A 19,644-nucleotide genomic window follows, 5' to 3' on the forward strand; every position below is an offset into this window, starting at 1 on the left:
TTGTAGCTTGTATGGAGTTAAAGCCATACTTGTCACAATGTGGCTGAAGTTATTCAGCAGTTTCATGTACAGTTGATTCCATAACCACAGATTTTGCTGAATATATCCTTATGACTAATAAGAAATAGCCTCTTCAGGTATTTTAGGATCATATAATCAAGGGAAAAGTTGAGGCTCATCTGAGGCTATTTCTCTCTAGAAGTGTCTGCTAGATCTAGAACTGCAAGTGAGATTAGGGGCAATAAGATGGCTAGTGGACTTGAGGAAGAAAAACTCCAGTGAGGATCCAATCCAGGATTCAAGAGAAACTCTATTCAGCAGGAATAAACACAAGAAACAACGTCAACATGCACATTTATACACTGATGCATCGGATTTCTTTCAAATAATGTATTAAGGTTGACTCCGTAGCATCTACATTTACAAAGTCAAAGGTGCATGTCCTTGATGCGTGAGTTCGATAAAGTGTATCCCTAGTAGCATGGCTACCTTCAACTTAAATGGCAATACACAGTGGGTAGCCATTACAGAGTTCCTGCCGCCCATTTGCATTCTGGGTTAGACTCATAGGCTGTGTCTACACTGGGCCACTTATTCCGGAAAATCAGCCGCTTTTCCGGAATAAGCTGCGAGCTGTCTACACTGGCCCTTGAATTTCCGGAAAAGCAACGACGCTCTACTGTACAAAATCAGCCGCTATTCTGGAAAAGCTACACTGCTCCCGCTTGGGCATAAGTCCTTATTCCGGAACACTGTTCTGGAAAAGGGCCAGTGTAGACAGCCCAGTAGTCTTTTCCGGAAAAAAGCCCCGATCGCGAAAATGACGATCGGGGCTCTTTTCCGGAAAAGCACGTCTACATTGGCCACAGATGCTTTTCCAGAAAAAGGGCTTTTCCAGAAAAGCAGCCTGCCAATGTAGACGTTCTTTTTCCGGAAATACTTATAACGAAAACTGTTCTGTTTTAAGCATTTCCAGAAATTCATGCCAGTGGAGACACAGCCCTAATGCCTGATGGGACAAAATCATTACAGGTGATTCTATGTACATGTCATCCTCCTCCCATAATTCACTTATCTCCTCTCTCTGTTCATGCTTGGAAGCAATGGAAAACAATATTTTCATGCACTTCTTTCCTGGTTATCTGTGCAGATGCCATAACATGGCAAGCTCATACTCCACTCAGCTTCAAACTGCTGTGGCAAGCAGTGCAAACACCTAGCACATTATACTGCTGTTTGTCCAGAGTCTATCCGGGTATGTCTACACTACCCCGCTAGTTCGAACTAGCGGGGTAATGTAGGCATACCGCACTTGCAAATGAAGCCCGGGATTTGAATTTCCCGGGCTTCATTTGCATAAGCCGGCCGGCGCCATTTTTAAATGCCGGCTTGTTCGAACCCCGTGCCGCGCGGCTACACGCGGCACGGGCTAGATAGTTCGGAATGGCTTGCTAGTTCGAACTATCTGTACACCTCGTTCCACGAGGCGTACAGATAGTTCGGAATGGCTTGCTAGTTCGAACTATCTAGCCCGTGCCGCGTGTAGCCGCACGGCACGGGGTTCGAACAAGCCGGCATTTAAAAATGGCGCCGGCCGGCTTATGCAAATGAAGCCCGGGAAATTCAAATCCCGGGCTTCATTTGCAAGTGCGGTATGCCTACATTACCACCCTAGTTCGAACTAGGGTGGTAGTGTAGACATACCCTCCAAGAGCTGCTGGTACAAGGAAGAATGTGAGGAGCCCACAAACACAGATGTGCAGGAACCCATTGTGTGGAGCAGTTAGTGTATGCTGACAGCAGTCGGGCCTGTTGACAGAGTGGAATGCCTATTCTGGTCCTGGAAGACAAGCACGTAGTTATGCTGCTATGGGCTGATGACCAGTGGCTTTGAAACTTTTGCATGCGTAAGGCTACTCTCATGTAAGTTTTTGAATTGGTTTTTGAATTGGTTTTCCCCACCCTCAAGCATAGCAATACCAGAGTGAGAACCACTCTTGTAGCCCTATGGAGTTCCAGACTGCTATGGGTCAGCTGGGAATCAATTTGGAGTAGGTAAATCTACAGTGATGGGGACTGCTGTGATTCAAGTAGCCAGGGCAGCCAATATCCTTATTCTAGGAAGGATAGTGATGTTGGGGAAAGTGTAGGACATAGTGGTTGGCTTTATTGTGATAGGGTTCCCTAACTGTGGTGGGGTGATAGTTGGAACACATATCCCTGTCTTGGCACCAGACCAACTTGCCAAAGAGTACATAAACCACAAGGACTACTTCTCAATGATGGGGTAGGCCCTGGTGGATCACAAGGGCCATTTCACTAACACCAATGTGGGATGGTCAGGAAAGGTGCATGTATCTTTAGGAACTCTGGTCTAGAGAGATAGGACAAATCGGGGTGGCTGCCGCAGACCCAGAACTTTTGGGGCCCCTGTGGCAGCCACCCCAATAGTTCAATAGATGAGAAAAACCTGGGGCAACAGCGAGGTCACCCCCCATACTCACCATGTGGGCAGTAGGAGCCAGAGCAGGGTGCAGCATGCTGGGAGTGCTGTGGGAGTAAGAGGGAAGGATGAGGGTGTAAGCAGGGGCTGGGACTTCTTGCACAAGAACTGACCTCCGGGAAAAAACACAGGTGGCCTCTCCTAGACTCCATAAGTGCAATCACAACTCGCTGGTTTCCCCTAGATGGCCTCCCCTTAAAGGCACAAGCACCCTGCGTAGCCCTGTGGCACACGCAGCCTGGATAGCAGCCAGGGGGAGCGATGACAGCCGCTCAGCCACCGTGACATTCCACAGGCCTCACTAAGGAGCCACCCCAGCAGGCCCACGGGGCACCAAGCAGCGGGCACCATGCTGGGGCACCTCTGAGGTCAAGGCCCCCCTGGACCTCTGAGGCCAAGAGTAGGCCCTCTGGGACCCCAAGTCCAGGACGTGCAATGTGGATATCTTCACCCGGATGGCCCAGGTGCTGGTCACAGAAAGAAACCCGGCCCGGACCCTGGAACAGGTCCGGGCCAAGGTGAAAGACCTGTGGCTCAGCTATGTGTGGGCCAACGAGCGTGGGGGCAGCGGAGCCGCTGCTTGCCCCCACTACCAACGCCTGCACAGCATCCTTGGGTACACGGGGGCAGAGGCCCTGCAGGCACTGGTGGACTCATCGGTGGCCACCCTAGTGGTCTGGCCGCAGGAACCACAGGAGGAGGAGGGCAACCGGTCCACCGAGGAGGAGGAGGCAGAGGACAGCAGCCAGACCCCACTGGCCCGGTCTGGCCCAGGAGCCAGGACGTGTCCCGGGCCTCCTCGGAGGCGGGCGAGGGATCCTTTGGTGAGTGTCATGGCTATCACTCGCAAGAGTGCAGGAGACAGGGGGCCACAGGCTGGGGGAGAGGAAGCGGCACACGGCTCCACCTGGCCACGTGCTATGCAGTGGCACTCAGCATGTGCAACCTTGTGCAGCCAGACCGAGTGGCACCTGGACGCGGCAGCCAGCCCCAGCACATGCCTGGGGCCCCGGGGGTCATGCACACCCTGCCCAGGGTGGGAGCGTGGCCGGGAGCAGCCCAGCCCCAAGGGTGTAGCCCTGAACCCACACAGCCCGAAGGGTGCCGCCCACAGCACGCAACCATGGCCGCCCATGGGACACAGTTGCTGCCCCAGGAGAAGGCACAATGGGTCCCCCACAACATCCACGGCCCCCCCAGGGGAATCCCCTCACGCCGGCCACACCCATCCCCAGGCGTCGTGGCACATGAGGCACTGGGAGGAGGGCATGGGGTTCCCAGAAAACCATGGGGCAAGGCTCACTGACTGCCTTGTTGTCAACTGCTTCCCCCTCAGCAGGACCTCCTGCCAGCGAGGGACCCTCCAGCCCTGTCCTGCTGGCGCCGAGGAGCCAGGGCTCCCAGGACCGCCACCACCTGCTCCGCTGCTACGTTTGCACGATTGAGTGCATTGAGCACTAACTCAGTGCCAAAATCCACGCAGATGAGGAGTGATGGGAGCAGGTGTGGGGCCAGTACGTGGAGCGCTGTGACCATGTGTGTGCCCTCCTGGGCACAATTGCGGAGTGCATGGGCCTTGCGCCACAGTACAGCATGGCTGGGCTGTCCCCTCTGCCCTGCTGTCCCCTCTGCTGTACCCAGCCCTCCCCCTGTGGCCCCCACTGGCCATGCCCAGCCCTCCCCCTGTGGTCTCCCCTGCCATGCTCAGCCCTCCCCCTGTGGCCCCCCCTGCTGTGCCCAGCCCTCCCCTTGCGATCTCCCCTGCCGTACCTTTTCTCCCTCCCGTGGGCCCCCGATCTTGGCACCTCTTGGTGCAGCCCAACCCAGCACAAGGGGCACTGAGGCCCCTGCAACCATGGGGGCAGGAGATGCCACCCCTCCCACCCATGAGGGCCTCCCTGTTAGGAGCCTTCCTCCTTCCCTCTCCCAGTTAAGAGCCCCCCTCCACCCCTTGTAAATAAACCTGTGCTACCTGTTAACTGAGTGCATGATATTTATTGGGAGATGAGGGAAGGATGGGGGGAAGTGGTGGTGATGGGAGCAGGAAATGGGTGCATGGGGGGAGCCCTGCGGTCGGAGGTGTAGGTGCAGCCTACTGTGCGACCTGGTCAATCAGCACCCAGAGAGCTTCCCAGATCTGCACCCCGTCGCGGGTGACGGCCATCTGAGGCTGCTGGTAGGCCTGGCTCTTGCCTGCCATCCACCCCAGGAGGAAGGCCTCCCTCTTCTCCTCGATAATATTGTGCAGCATGCAGCACACCGCAATAACCTCTGGGACGTGCTGCACCCCCATGTCCAGGCGGGTCAGGAAGCACCTGAAGCATGCCTTCAGATGCCCAAAGGCACACTCCACAGGGTTGCGGGCCTGGTCCAGGTGGGCACTGAAGGCGGCCTGGCTGCGATCCAGTCTGCCCATGTATAGCCACATGAGCCAGGCCATTAGGGGGTAGGCCGCGTCCCCCACAATACAGACCAGCATGCTGACGGCCCCAACGGTGAGGTCCTGCTGGGGGAAGTAGGTCCTAGCCTGTGGCAGAGGCCCAACTGCTGGAAGATGCAAGAATTGTGGGCTCGGCCGGACCACCCCACATAAATGTCTTGGAACTGGTCCCGGTAGTCCACGAGGGTCTGGAGTATGACTGAGCAGTAGCCCTTCCAGTTGATGAACTGGGCCACTCGGTATTCCGGAGCCTGGATGGGGATGTGGGTCCCGTCCATGGCTCCCCTGCAGTTTGGGAACCCCAGGGTGGCAAAGGGTAACATGTCATTGATAGTGCGGACAACCTGCAGAGGGGCACATGGGAGCACAGAGGATGCACAGAATGAGATGCGGTGGGTACATGGGCTCTTGGGGCATGCTCGCCCCCCTTTGATGCCCCCTCCCCCCATGTACACCAGAGCCCCCTCTCCCAGGGGCTCCCCCCCATGCCGGTGGGGCTACATGAGGAAGGGGAAAGTATGACCCTCTGGGTGTGGGGCTTCCCCCTGCCCCCACAGCCTCCCCCGGCCTGGCCTCTTCCCTTCCCTGGGGCAGGCTCACGGTCCCCCGGGTGTTGTACCTGCCAGACGACTGTGCCGACTATGGACCTGTCCACACCGAAGTGGTTCCTCATGGAGTGGTAGCTGTCTGGAGTGGCCAATTTCCAGAGGGCGATTGCAACCCTCTTGTCCATGGGGATGGTGGGGCGAAGGTGGGTGTCCTGCCTCTGGAGCGCAGTGGTGAGCCAGGTGCAGAGCTTGTGAAATGTCCCCCTGCACATCTGGAAGTTCTGCACCCAGTGCTGGTCACCACACTGTCCCACCACTAGGTGCTCTCCCCAGTTCCCTCTGATGTCGTGCCTCCACAGGCGCCTGTCGGTGGTGGGGTGGGGGTGCCTGAGCACAGCTGCGGTATCGATGATGAGGGCCTGCAGGTGCTGCCTGGTCTCCAGCTTCGGCTGGAGCAGCGTAGCTCCCTGGTGCAGCTGCTCCATGGCCTCGATGATGGCAGTGAGGGGACGCTGTTGCCCGGGATCCTCCTCTGGCTCCATGGCTATAACGGGGAGGGGGGAGAGGGTGCCCAGGGGCACTTGCCAGGGGCTGTGGTGCCCAGCATCTCAAGGCGAGCTTTTGCGGGTGTGGCTGTGGCTCTCAGTCCCTCAAGGAGGTGCCTAAGAATGCAGCCACAGGGAAACAGCCATGCAGGGGTCCCTTTAAGCGCATTTCCCAGTGGGGATCCGACGCATGCCCACAGATGCCTTCAGATGCCATGGGCAAAGTGGTTCCGGGGCCACATTCCTGTGCAAGGGCATCCCGCCAGTGTGGATGCTTTCTTGCACAAGAACTCATCATTCTTGTGCTGTGCTTCTGGCTGTGTGGACACTCTCTTGCACAAGAACCCGCCAGTGTAGACATAGCCTAAGGGTACTCATATCACCATTGAGAAACACTGATCTAGATTATACCAGATAGATGGTTATCTAACCTGCTCATAAGTATCTCCAGTGTTGGAGATTCCACTGCCTCATTAGGCAATTCACTCCAGAGTTAAACCCTATGGCTACGTCTACACTGGCCCCTTCTTCGGAATAGCCATGCTAATTTAGAACTTTGGAATAGGGAAATGCGCGGGGGATTTAAATATCCCCCGCGGGATTTAAATAAACATGGCCGCCGCTTTTTTTCCGGCTTGGGGAAAAGCTGGAAAAGAGTGTCCAGACTGGCGCGATCCTCTGGAATAAAGCCCTATTCCGGAGGATCTCTTATGCCTACTTTCATAGCCTACTTCAAAGTAGGAATAAGAGATCCTCCGGAATAGGGCTTTATTCCGGAGGATCGGGCCAGTCTAGATGCTTTTTTTCCGGCTTTTCCCCAAGCCAGGAAAAAAGCAGCGGACATGTTTATTTAAATCCGCGGGGGATATTTAAATCCCCCACGGATTTCCCTATTCCCACTTTCAAAATTAGCATGCCCCTTCCGAAAAAGGGGCCAGTGTAGACGTAGCCTGGGAGTATGAGGAAAGGAGATCACAATTAGGATGATAAACTGGAGAGAAGGAGGGTGTGGGGAAGCAGTCTGGGGTCTTGGAGTTGTATTATAACAGGTGTCAGGGATTCATACATGTAGCTACTATCATAGGGCACTGGGCTGGAATCTGGTGTAGAGAGTGGGCCCAGGTTTCCCCTCTAATACCCACCTCCCCATTTCCACTCAGGAAAAAGGACTTAGTTTATTCTCCATTTTACCATATACTAGCCAATGATGAAAAGAGCTCAACAAACAACAAATTAAAGCCCTGGGTGTGGAGGTAAAATGGAAGGTTCGAGAATGTGGCCAGCCCCAGAGAGGTGCAGAAACAGGCAGCCTTGTATTTAATATTTTTAACTTTTATTAAAATGCTTTTAACTATAACTTTTTATTTATCAACTTTTTACATGCGTGGGCGCCAGATAATTATTAACAGTAACAACAAACAAACTGCAATACAGTAGAGGAAAATGCCCTGGGGTTTCTCTAAGTCTAAGTAATTATCAATAATACCCCAGGGATTTTTATCAGTTATATTTACATTAATTTCGCTCATAAGGTTTAACATCTATTTAACTCTTAACTGTACTATTTAACAATTTCTAACTAACTTACTCTTAACACTATTATTTATCAACCCTTTAACTAACTTTACACAGCAATACTCACAATTATCAGACATACAAGAGACAACAGAGACAAGAACATATTCGTTATTCGTCACGCTCTGCAAAAGATTCGGTAGATTCGGTGAGCGGGAGGGGGTCCTCGGGTGATCAGCCCTCAGAACCTGGCTCATATTCTGCCTTCCAAGTGTTCGGGAACCCTCAACTGCATGCAGGAGGGGAAGCTGTTTTATAGAGAGAGCAAGAGCTTTCCCGCGCCTAGTTGTGATAGGCTTGACAGATTCAGTCTGCCTAGTGACAGGCTGAGGAGGAAGGGGAGAGGGTGAGATGGCCCTTGAGTGGCGCGAACTTTGTATGACCCTTACCTGCCTGGTGTCTTACTCCTGGTTTTTACTGATATTAAGTCACATAGTGCAGGATTTTTGGTTTGAGGGGAAGGTAAACTTGGGCTAGGAAGGCTATGTGCATGAGGCCTGGCCAGAAAAGAGCCTGTTTTCACACTGGGCATGGTGCCTAAAAACTGTGGGCTGCTGTGAGCCTCTGAGGCAAGCACAGGACCCACCGAGTTTTCATAGAAGAGTTGTCATACTTGACAGGAAGTTTTTCCTAATGTGCAACCTAAGCCTTCCTTGTTGCAATTTAAGCCTGTCATGGCTCCTTCCCCAGTCTGGCATGATAAATGCAGAAGTGGGGGCCAGCAAGTGTACCCCAAAGCCTTATCTACCAGGCTTTGGTATAAAACTTCCCCCAAAATCTTAATAACCTAGATCTTGGGAATAAAACTTCTGCTGCCACCACCCAAATATTGATAAAGAAATCAGGGGAAAGATCATTTGGGAAATCTCACCCCTATTATAAAAATCAGGACACACAGGTAACCAATGCCAGGTTAATAAAAAGAAAAGAGAAGATTTTTATTATTACAACAATATTCCTGTTGCAGGCATAATGACTAGATGAGAAGGTAACAAAATATACTCATGGGCTACGTCTACACTGGCATGATTTTCCGGAAATGCTTTTAATAGAAAAGTTTTCTGTTAAAAGCATTTTCGGAAAAGCGCGTCTAGATTGGCAGGATGCTTTTCCGGAAAAGCACTTTTCCCAGAAAAGCGTCCGTGGCCAATCTAGACGCGCTTTTCCGCACAAAAGCCCTGATCTTCATTTTCGCGATCGGGGCTTTTTTGCGGAAAACACTACTGTTCTGTCTACACTGGCCCTTTTCCAGAACAGTTTTCCGGAAAAAGACTTTTGCCCGAACGGGAGCAGCATAGTTTTTCCGGAAAAGCACTGATGATTTTACATTCGATCGTCAGTGATTTTCCGGAAATTCAAGTGGCCAGTGTAGACAGCTGGCAAGTTTTTCCGGAAAAGCGGCTGATTTTCCGGAATAACTTGTCAGTGTAGACAAAGCCATGGAGAAACTCCATGGGCCTAGAACTTAGTTACAAAGAAAAGCCAAAACATCTCTTAATGTTCAGATCCCATACCCAAACCTTCAGATCCCATACCCAAACATCAGATCCCATACCCAAACCTTAAAACAATAAAGCCTAATGAAACTACCTAAACTTTACCCTACTTACAGAAAATGAAGAATGGTGTCTTGGAGAGAGAGAGACATGCTTGTCCCTCTCTGTAGCTGTAGAGAACACACTCAGAGAGACAAAAGGGAGAAAGGAAAAAAAAAACAAATTCCTTTGTTCCAGTTTGAAAGTCCCACCTACATTCCTACTGGTCACTCCACCTGGCTAGCTGTAGTTAGGCCCTTAATCCCCAGGCTGCTGGCTAACTCTCATAATCATGACAAAGCCCATTGCTTCTTGTTCTATCATCAGAGGTTAAGGAGAACAATTTTCTCCCTCCCTCCTTGTAACACCCTTTTAGGTACTTGAAAACTGCTATCATGTCTCCTCTTAGTCCTTTCTAAACTAAACAAACCCAATTATTTCAGTCTTCCCTAATAGCTCATGTTTTCTAAACTTTTAATAATTTTTGTTGCTCTTCTCTGCACCTTCTCCAATTTCTCCTTATCTTTCTTGAAATGTGGTGCCCAGAACTGGTCACATACTCCAACTGAGGCCTAATCAGCGCAGAGTAGAGCGGAAGAATGACTTCTCATGTCTTGCTCACAACACTCCCGTTAATGCATCTCAGAATCGTGTTTGCTTTTTTTGCAACAGTGTCACACTGTTGACTTATATTTAGCTTCTGGTCCACTATGACCCCTAGATCCCTTTCTGCAGTACTCCTTTCTAGATAGTCACTTCCCATTCTGTATGTGTGAAACTGATTGTTCTTTGAGAGATGCTCCTGTCAGTGCTCCACATTAGGTCAGTGTGCTGCTGCCGAGCCTTCAATCAGAGATTTCAGAGCAATGTCCCTGAGGCCATGTATGCATGTGACTGCAGCTGCGTGTTCCTAGGTTTCAGGCATCGCATATGCACAAGCCCCTCTTCCTCTTCAGTCCCTTCTCTACCACCTGTGGCCAGAGAGGTAGCTTGGCAGTGTTCCCTACCTAGTTCCGTGTCTAGATAAGTAATTCCCCTTCTCAGCCAAGATTTTATTTCCCAATTAGTTAATTGTTAGAAGTCAGCAGTTCCATTGGGGAAAAAAAAGTTTTTTTCCCAGTTAATCCCATCCCTCGGTTAGATAGATAGCCAGCACCATGCCCGGCTCACCGGGTTTTAAGCACTGCTCCTCCTGCAAAGACCCCATTCTGGTGTCTGATGAACACACAATGTGTCCGTTGCCTTAGTGAGGCACAAGTTGCTTAAAAGTGCCTGCACTGCGCAAAACTGAACTCCAGAGTGCGATGAGACAGAGACTTACGTCTCAAGCTCATTTTATTAGAGAACTCACTAAGACCTGCCTCTGACCCAAGTCAACAGCCTGTTGACCCAAAAATGCAAAGAGATAAAAAGCCTGTGAAAAAGTGAGCTTCATCTTTACCTCAGGAAACTCCAGCACTGAAACGGCCCTCTCAGTCATGGCTGGTGCCCAGAGATGTGGTGGCACTGTGCTTAAACACTCATGATGCACCGGGCATCTCTGGAACTGCCAGCACAGCTACAAAAGTGGTATGCTCAAAACCCCTCTTTGAGGCATCAGGCTTTAAGTTGCTTGCCTTCTCAGTTGCAGCACCATCCGGCACAGACAACATCCAAATCAGCAAATGAACTCAGCAATGGATATAACATCTGGCACCTACACTGGTGCAACAGTGGTGCTTAACTCATCTCCTGCCTGATCAGCACTGAGGCACAATCCAACGCCACAGAAAACTCTCCCCACACAGATCATTATATCTACTCTGCTAGACCATATTCTAAATATGGAAACATACCACCATGGTATGGTAAACTCCTGGGTGCCCTCCCATGCCATATCTGCATTTGCAGCACTGGAGCCTTTGGGAACCTCAGCAGAAACACCAATGCAACTGGAAACATCAGAACTCACTGCAATATTTTCCTCCATCACAATCCCCATCTCCACATTGAAAACAAGCCCTAGAAAGGGACCACCCTGACCACACATTGGACGTACCATTGGATGTAAACAAACCTGCCCCACCAGGTGAAGCTGTTATGCCCTCTACTCTGACTACCACAGATGATTTTGCACACTTTCAAGATAAAGGGTAGCTGCTGAGCTAAATATTGCCCCCTGGAAGTTATTGAAAACCAACACGAATTCATGGACATACTGCACTTGGTAGCATCTTCTAAAATAGCACTACCAAGTAACCCAGCATTAATAGAACCAGTGAAAACGGTGTGGCAAACCCTGGCATCAGCCACACCTACTTGTGAAAGAGCAGACAAAAATATTATGTTTCACCCAAGGGCTCTGAGTTTCTTTTTACTCACCCCATACATATTTCTCCAGTGGTAGAAGATGCACAGCAGATAAGCAGCAACAATTTAGGTCCATACCATTGGACCGTGACAGCAAAAGACTCGTTCATTTAGACTCAAAGTTTACATGTCATCCATATTGCAATTCTGGGTCGCCAGTTATGCCATTCTATTCAGTAAATATGACTACAGAAACTACACCAAACTCAATGACTTTATTTCAGACATTCTGAGGCAAAGAAACTACAGTTCAGAACCCTGATTACAGAGAGACACATGATCTCCAGAACAGCCCTGTAGGCTGCCCAAGATGCTGCTGACACAGATGCACAGCCTAATACATCAGCAGTGGTAACGAGGAGACCCTCATGGCTTAACTCCGTTTCTTCCCCCAGAAAAATTCAATCGACAGTTGAAGATCTTCCACTCGACAGTCAAAAACTTTTTGCGACAAACACTAACAAAATTCTTCACTCAGGATGTGTCTAGACTACAGGGTTTTTAAAAAACTTCCCCTGCGTTAGACTGCCGCTGAGTTCTTTTGAAAGTAAATCAAAAGAACACAGTGGTATTTTTGACCACGGTAAGCCTCATTTTATGAGTAATAATGCCTTTTTTCGAAAGTGCTCTTTCAAAAAAAGGCATTCTTGAATGCAAAGAGGGCTTTTTCAAAAGAGAGCATCCAGACTGCCTGGGTGCTCTCTTTTAAAGAAGTGGCTTGCTTTTTTGAAAGTACTGGTTGTAGTCTAGACACTCTTTTTTGAAAGTATCTTTCTAAAAAGCCTCTTTCGAAAGAGGCTTGCAGTCTAGACATAGCCTCAATGAAAGATTTCAGGGCAAAGCTCCTCTCCTTAGGCATTCAGAACCCTGCACCTAGAGAGGAGACAATACAGATATCAGCCCTATCCTAGGCCTCAATATCCTCAATACATCCAACAATACAGCAGACAGAACCACCATCAACAAAATCGGGGCAGAGGCACAAACCAACGATGACACCAGCCTTCTAGCTACAGGCATAAACTAGCTACAGGCATAAAGGGAAACAAGAAGACCTTTTATAAATACATTAAAAGCAAGAGGAAGACCAAGGACAGGGTAGGCCCACTGCTTAGTGAGGAGGGAGAAGCAGTAACAGGAAACTTGGAAATGGCAGAGATGCTCAATGACTTCTTTGTTTCGGTCTTCACCAAGAAGTCTGGAGGTGTGCCTAACGTAGTGAATACAAGCAGAGAGAGGGTAATTTTAGAAGATAGGATACACAAAGAACAAGTTACAAATCACTTAGGAAAGTTAGATGTCAGCAAGTCACCAGGTCCTGATGAAATGCATCCCAGGATACTCAAGGAGCTGATAGAGGAGGTATCTGAGCCTTTAGCTATGATCTTTGAAAAATCATGGCAGACAGGGGAGATTCCAGAAGACTGGAAAAGGGCAAATATTGTGCCCATCTATAAAAAGGGGAATAAAAACAACCCAGGAAACTACAGACCGGTCAGTTTAACGTCTGTCCCAGGGAAGATAATGGAGCAGGTAATTAAGGAAATCATATGCAAACACTTGGAAGGTAATAAAGTGATAGGGAATAGCCAGCATGGGTTTGTGAAGAACAAGTTATGCCAAACTAATCTGATAGCTTTCTTTGATAGGATAACGAGCCTTGTGGATAAGGGAGAAGCGGTGGATGTCATATACCTAGACTTTAGTAAGGCATTTGATACGGTCTCGCATGATATTCTTATTGATAAACTAGGCAAATATAACTTAGATAGGGCCACGATAAGGTGGGTGCATAATTGGCTGGATAACCGTAGTCAGAGAGTTGTTGTTAACGGTGCTAAATCCTGCTGGAAAGGGATAACAAGTGGAGTTCCACAAGGGTCTGTTTTGGGACCCGTACTGTTCAATATCTTCATCAATGATGTAGATATTGGGATAGAGAGTACGCTTATTAAGTTTGCAGATGATACCAAACTGGGTGGGGTTGCAACTTCTTTGGAGGATAGGGACATAATTCAAAATGACCTTAGCAAGTTAGAGAAATGGTCAGAGGTAAACAGGATGAGGTTTAATAAAGAGAAATGCAAAGTGCTCCACTTAGGAAGGAACAATCAGTTCCATACATACAAGATGGGAAGCGACTGTCTAGGAAGGAGCATGGCGGAAAGGGATCTAGGGGTCATAGTGGACCACAAGTTGAATATGAGTCAACAGTGTGATGCTGTTGCAAAAAAAGCAAATATGATTCTAGGTTGTATCAACAGGTGTGTTGTAAGCAAAACTCGTGAAGTCATTCTGCCGCTTACTCTGCACTAGTTAGGCCTCAGCTGGAGTACTGTGTCCAGTTCTGGGCGCCACATTTCAAGAAAGATGTGGAGAAATTGGAAAGGGTACAGAGAAGAGCGATAAGAATGATTAAAGGCCTAGAGAACATGACCTATGAAGCCAGGCTTCATGAACTGGGCTTGTTTAGTTTGGAAAAAAGAAGATTAAGGGGGGACATGATAGCGGTTTTCAAATATCTAAAAGGGTGTCACAAGGAGGAAGGAGAAAATTTGTTCCTCTTGGTTACTGAGGACAGGACAAGGAGTAATGGGCTTAAAGTGCAGCAGGGGAGGTTTAGATTGGACATTAGGGAAAAATTCCTAACTGTCAGGGTGGTCAAATATTGGAATAAATTGCCAAGGGAGGTGGTGGAATCTCCCTCTCTGGAGATATTTAAGAACAGGTTAGATAGACATCTGTCAGGGATGGTGTAGACGGAGCTTGGTCCTGCCTTGAGGGTGGGGGGCTGGACTCGATGACCTCTCGAGGTCCCTTCCAGTCCTATGATTCTATGATTCTATGATTCTAGTAATTCGCAACAATCTCAACAATCCAGCAAGCAAATTTGAACATCAGGTTGATGGTTGAGAGAGCCTCTCCCCTATTCCAATGCCACCCTCACAGGTTAAACTTTTTCACCACTTACTGCTTCCATTTTTTGGCAGTATATAACCTTTGACAGATGGTGTCAAGGCTGATTCCCCACTCTGTTATGATGAATGCAGAAGTGGGGGCCTGCAAAAGTACCCCAATACCTTATCTTTCCAGGCTTTTGTATAAAACTTCCCCCAAAAGCCTAAAAACCTAGATTTTGGGGATAATATCCACTGCCACCATCAAGTGCTTTTGAACCCACAAACAGGGGTGGACACTTGAAACCAACCCCAGGGCACCCAAGCTCTCTTCTACAAAGAGCTTGAAAAAGAAAGAGAAAATATAAACTGAAATCTGTGGCTGCTATCCGCTAGTCAGAGGTATGCAAATCCCACAGACAGATTTTCCAGGACACAGAACTAAACCAATACCAGGTTAATACAAAAGAAAGAACTTTTATTATCAAAACAATAATCCTGTTGCAAGCATAGGTTGTATCTAGACTACATAGTTCCATTGACGGAGCCATGTAGATGAGTTTACTAGACATAGCAAAATGAAGTGGCGATTTAAATAATCACCACTTCATTTACATCAAAATGGCCACCGTGCTGTGCCGATCAGCTGATGGTTGGCACAGCGCGGTAGTCTGTACGCTCCGGTGTTGACAAGGGAAGCCTTTGTCGACCGCTCCAGTATGCCTCATGAAATGAGGTGTCCATCCAGTTATGCACCAACCTTACAGTAGCTCCATGTAGGTTGTATTTCCCTAGTTTATTGATAAGAAGGTCATGTGAGAGTGTATCAAATGTTTTACTAAAGTCTAGATATACCACGTCCACTGCTTTACTCTTATCCACAAGACTTGATACCTTATCAAAGAAAGCTATCAGATTGTTTTGGTATGATTTATTCTTTAAATATCCATGCTGGCTGTTACCCATCTCCTTATTATCTTCCAGATGTTTGCAGATGAATTCCTTAATTATTTGCTCCAATATCTTTCCTGACACAGAAGTTAAGCTGACTGGTCTGTAGTTTCCTGGGTTGTTCTTATTTGCCTTTTTATAGATAGGCACTATATTTGCCTTTTTCCAGTCTTCTGAAATCTCTTCTATCTTCCATGATTTTTCAAAGATGATAGCTAAAGGCTCAGCTACCTTCTCTATCAGCTTCTTGAGTATTCTAGGATGCATTTCATCAGGCCCTGGTGACTTGCAGACATCTAAATTTTCTAAGTAATTTTTAACTTGTTCTTTTTAAATTTTAATCTTCTAAACCTACCCCATTCCCACTAGCATTCACTATGTTAGGCATCCAGTCACCATCAACCTTCTTGGTGAAAACTGAAACAAGAAAGCATTAAGCAACTCTGCCATTTCCAAGTTTTCTGTCATTGTTTTTTCCTCTTCACTGAGCAACGGGCCTACCCTGTCCTTGGTCTTCCTCTTGCTTCTAATATATTTGTAGAATGTCTTCATGTTACCCTTTTCGTCTTTAGCTAGACTGAGCTTGTTTTGTGTTTTCACCTTTCTATTCTTGCCCCTACTTACTTGTGTTATTTACTTATATTAATCTTTTATAATTTGACCTAGTTTCCACTTTCTATATGACTCCTTTTTGAGTTTTAGGTCATGTAAGATCTCTTGGTTAAGGCAAGGTGGTCTCTTGCCATACTTTAAATCTTTCCTACACAGTGGAATAGTTTGCTTTTGGGCCCTAAATAATATCAGTCTTCAAATCAGAGAATATGATGGGGAGAAGATGCAGACTGAATAGGCCCAGAAACTTGGACCTTATGTTACTATGCTTTGTGCTACAATGATGCCAAATCACTTACTGCTGCTGGATTGGCATGTGAAGGTGTCATACCAGGAGGACAGAATAAGGAAGGTCTCCCCAGAAACGTTCTGAGAAGGATTAAAGAGTACCTGAATGAGAGCTTTGTACAGATGTGTAGGGAGGATTCCTGCTCCATCTCTAGACACATTAACAAACTTTTCCAATGAACCTCTGCTGTGTAGGCAGAATGGCTGCCACTGTACCTCTCAGGGAAGATCAAACAAATAAAACCCAATTACATTTACCCACTGTAGCATGATTACAAATGTGAACTCTTCCAGAAGTGCCCTCCCTGCCATCAAGTCCAGCAGTGATAAGTCCTGGGAGGAAATTAGCTCCAAAGTTAAAAAAAATGTCCTAGCTGTTGGGTGAGATTTGATTCTCTACTTGCCTGATGGGCATTCTCCTTCTCATTTACAATGTCCTCTTTGTTGCCCATAGCTGCCAGAAGAGTCACCTAGGAGGTATCCACGGACAGTTTTGGGGCAGTGGCTGAATCCCTGCTTTGAATCCCATGCAGCTGCTTATAGAGGTGACATGTTTGAAGATCTGATGCAAACTAACCATTTGCCTCTTGTCTTCTGGTATGCCTGCCTTTGCTCCTTTATTTTCATGTGGCACTGCTGGGTGTCTGTACTCCATCCATTTTCCACCATGCTCTATGTCAGGGGTGGGGAACCTACAAGCCCAAGGGCTGGATGCAGGAGCGGCCCCTAGGCCGGCTGCGGCAGCTGGTGCCCTAGGCGGAAGGTGCGATCGGCGCCCCCACCTTCACGGCAGTCAATGACTGACATAATCATGGAGCACCCTGGCACATCATCATTGGGCGCCCGGGCCGGTGGCGCCCTAGGCAACTGCCTAGTTTGCCTAGGCTCACGAGCCACCCATGGCTGGATATAGCCCCTAGCTTGCCTGGATCTGGTCCATGAGGCTTGGGGCTCCCCCCACAATGGGTGGCCCTGCACTAGCTCTCCAGCCCCTCTCCCCACCATTCCCTCCTGGGGCAGGAACTCACAAGGTATACTAGCCTGGCTCCCCAGGCTCTGTTGTATGAGGGGAATATGAGGAGTGTCTTTCTCCTTCACATGAATGAGGGTTTTGTTGGGTTTATACCTATCTATCTCAGGGTATGTCTACACTAGCCCCCTAGTTCGAACTAGGGTGGTTAATGTAGGCATTTGAACTTGCAAATGAAGCCCGGGATTTAAATATCATTTTTCTGAAAAAGCTCTGCAGAGTAGACACAGCCAAAGCAGTCTGATCCAGTATCTCCTGAACCCTCTATGCTGGAGCTTGTTTGCAACCCTGAACTTTAATGGTCAAGTGTGCTGCTGAGGTGTGCTGTTGGGCTCACCATGGTTGCCAGGCTAACCTGAGCTTTCCCTGTGTACCTGGGAGAACTGTAGATTTGAAAGTGCTGGTGAGAGTGGTCACACTGGAGCACTGTGGAACACTTCCTGCCATCCAAGAATGTCAATCACAAAGTCAACCACACAAGGTCGAAGTTAATGCAATTCCTTTTGTTAAGGAGGAGTACAGAAATTGACTTTTACCATCCTTAAAGTTGGCAGGAGGGGCTTAGTGGTATGGAGTCATTGGTTTTAAAAATTGACCTAACTGTGACCTAACCCCATAGTGTAAACCAGGTCTTATACTATGTTTCCTTTGTTTTTCTCTCCTTTCCTTCTCTTCACCTATTCCTGTCCTATAATGCATTTAATGAAAAATCCACTGAAAACTATTAAAAAATGTCCTCAAGCACAAAAATTGTGGAACAAACATAACACTGGCAAACCATTATGAAGTTTACTTTTATGTCTCTACTCCCCATCCTTTGGATAGTTCAATGTAAGCTCCTTAAGACAGGGAACTATCTTTTACTCTGTTTGCACAGTCATATTATGGATCCTCTAGGTTTTTCCATAGTAAATATAATTGTGCTTCATAATTTAATAGTCAAAATAAAGTTACAACTATGATTTAGAAGAAAACTTTAAAAATGTAACAAATGCACTGTGTTCCTGCGCTCTCAGGGAATCTGGGGGTGGGGGTGGGGGGGTGGGGAGAGGACAGGAACTTGAGGTCCTGTTAGTATATATTCACTAATTTAACTCATGCTCCTTATCTTAATCATAGAATGAAAAGTTTTATTGAAGTGAATGTTTTCAAAGAAAGTTATGACATGTGCAAGTTAAGAAAAGGGAAAGTGAATCCAGAAGTCAAGGGTGGGTTAAGGGGAAACAAGAAAGCATAACATATTAAAAGCAATAAGCATAACCCACCTTGTCCCAGATGAAGGTGGGTGAGCTTTTAAAGCTACTCTTATAAGGGTGTGTCTAAACTACATAGCTCCGTCGACGGAGCCATGTAGATTAGGCAGGATGGCAAAGGGAAATGAAGCAGCGATTTAAATAATTGCTACTTCATTTAAATCAAAATGGTTGCCGTGCTGTACCGATCAGCTGATTGTCAGCACAGCATGGCAGTCTAGATGGGGATCTGCCAACCCCAGAACACTTCATCGGCAGATCCTTTATGCCTCATGAAACGAGGGGGTGTGGTATGCCCCACAGTGAGATGTGTCCCTAGGTCCTCTTCAGTTCAGTGGTTTTCCTGTAACAAGAAACATAGTCTGTCAGGGAAGGAAATGGCATCCATTGATGGTCTCCTCTGGCACTCGTGGAAAGATACAATCCCTGCAGAGGAAATAAGTGGGTGATGCACTCATCTGTGTCCCTCCTAGGTGGGTGACCTTGTGTGTCTCTTTGATAGCAAAGTCCATAGTCTATCAGGGAAAGTGGTGGGTGCTTTCCTTGACTGTATCCCTCATTGATGGCTTCCATTGTTTGCAGTGTCCCTCGTTATGGTCTCAAATGGTAGCTGTGGGGAGAAATATAGTCTGTAGGGAAAGAAATGGGCGATGTTCCTGACTGAGTCTGTTTTTGGTGGGCGATCTCGTGTGTCTTTATGGAAAAAGTATATAGTCTGTCAGGAAGGGAGTATTCCCTTCTCATGTTTCTCATCATGAATCTCGTGGGTCTCTTGGGTGTCTGTTGGGTGGGCAGTCCATTCAGGAAGTCCAGTGTAGAAGGGTGAGTGATCTGCATCACTAGTGGAGGCGGGTGACTCCTTGGTTGCATCTCTCGTGGGCAGTCTGTCACTCCTCCTGGTGCTGGTGGTGGCCCATGACATGCTCTATGTAGATAGAGCAGGATCACCTAATGGCATCAGAGACCACCAGCTACTTCATGATGCAGGCATAGTGCCTCATTCTACGAGGAGTACAGCTAGTTCGGATTAGAAGCCTAATCCGAACTAGCTACTCCGTGCCGCGCGGCCCGGGGTTCGAACTAGCCGGCATTTAAAAATGGCGCCGGCCGGCTTCATG

At 48.0% G+C, this 19,644-nt stretch overlaps 1 protein-coding gene across 8 annotated transcripts in view; it reads left to right on the top strand.

The window, feature by feature from the left end:
- Positions 1-19,644, top strand: part of CCDC7 (coiled-coil domain containing 7) — a 347,366-nt gene that overhangs the window by 141,339 nt on the left and 186,383 nt on the right. The gene's annotated exons all lie outside the window — the stretch shown is intronic.

The sequence above is a fragment of the Pelodiscus sinensis genome, chromosome 2 (genome assembly GCF_049634645.1).
Source record: "Pelodiscus sinensis isolate JC-2024 chromosome 2, ASM4963464v1, whole genome shotgun sequence".
Taxonomy (NCBI): Eukaryota; Metazoa; Chordata; order Testudines; family Trionychidae; genus Pelodiscus; species Pelodiscus sinensis.